Below are 1,628 nucleotides of genomic sequence, written 5' to 3'. Positions count from 1 at the left end.
GGAGATATATATCCAATTGCAACGAAGGAACGTGCCAAAGATCGAGAACAATGGCAGAAATGCTAGTAACGTGCACTTCGGGACCAACGCATCACCGGAAGACAACCGCCAAACATCGAAAGAGTCGCGATGCTCCGCAACCTACGTGCAAAGCGGTCGCACACCGGGTAAGGGAGTGAGAGCCCCAAACATAGCTGGGCGAGGCGCTCACTCCGCTCTTTAATATCTCGTTAATACCGCCAAGGAAATGGCACAAGCACACACACACAAGCATCCTCGGAAGAGGACAGTTCGAGTGACAGGTCAAATCCAAGAGTTCCGAAGACTACCTCCAGGAACAATCGGGAACAAGACCGATTACAAGTCGTCGAGTCTGTTACTGGGCGAACACGAGATGCGCACAGGAAATCGATCAGCCCTCACAATGGCCCAAGGCCAGAGATCGGACTGCTACGATTTACCCCAACAATCATCGTGCCACTCTTCGCAGAGAGGTGATAGACGCCAACGAGCCCGCGCATAGCAATCGAGGTGTAAAAAGGGCGTTGAAGGCAGGAAGCCTGGACGAAAGAGGCTACGAGGTCACCTCGAAGCGGTCTAAGAATCGGGCGCACTTGGGGCGACTACCAGTGCCAACCCCTTATCCCGCGGTGCGTCCGACACACAGAAATTTCCAAGGCGGCCAAGGAGCCTCCCCGCATAGCAATCGGGGTGTGAGGTTACGGATGCAGCATTGATAGCAATCGAGGTGTGAGGCGAAGGATGCAGAAGTGAGAGCCGAGGGATGTAGCAGAGATAGCAATCGGGGTGTGTGATGCAGAAGAGATAGCAATCGAGGTGTGCGGTGGGAAGGGCCCAGCAGCCAGAATGCATGAAGCGACGGATGAAGCAGTGATGACAACCGGGCTGTGAGGAGAGGAGGGATGCAGCCAAGAAAGCAATCAGGGCTCGAGGCAAGGGATGCATCAAGGATAGCAATCATGTTGTGAGGCGAGATTCCAAAGGCTAAACGTGAGAGGCTGCAGGGTCGACTCAGAGAGGTCTATGCATGTGAGAGGCTGAAAGCAAGGTCGACTCGGAGCGGTCTATGCATCGGGCGCGCTTGGGGCGACTACCAGTGCCAACCCCTTATCCCGCGACGCGTCCGACAAAGAGAACGTTCCAAGGCGGCAGAGGAGGTTACCAGCCGAAGGATGCAGTAGCAATAACAGGTATAGTTCCGCGGCGGCCGAGAAGACTCACCGCATAGGAATCGGGATGCGAGGCGAGGGATGCGGCGGGAAGGCCCCGACGGCTAAACGGAAGAGGCTGCAGGGCCGCCTCGGAATGGTCCAAGCATCGGATGCGATTGGGACGACTACCAGTGCCAACCCCTTATCCCGCGATGCGTCCGATACACAGATAGTTCCAAGGCGGCCGAGGAGCCTCACCGCATATCAATCGGGGTGCGAGGCGAGGGATGGGGCGGGAAGGCCCCAACGGCTAGACGGAAGAGGCTTCAGGGCCACCTCGGAATGGTCCAAGCATCGGACGCGCTTGGGGCGACTGCCAGTGCCAACCCCTTATCCCGCGATGCGTCCGATACACAGATGGTTCCAAGGCGGCCGAGGAGCCTCACCGCATAGCAA

This window comes from Cryptomeria japonica, unplaced genomic scaffold (assembly GCF_030272615.1).
Source record: "Cryptomeria japonica unplaced genomic scaffold, Sugi_1.0 HiC_scaffold_251, whole genome shotgun sequence".
Lineage (NCBI taxonomy): Eukaryota > Viridiplantae > Streptophyta > Pinopsida > Cupressales > Cupressaceae > Cryptomeria > Cryptomeria japonica.
Note: the sequence above shows the minus strand (reverse complement) of the source record.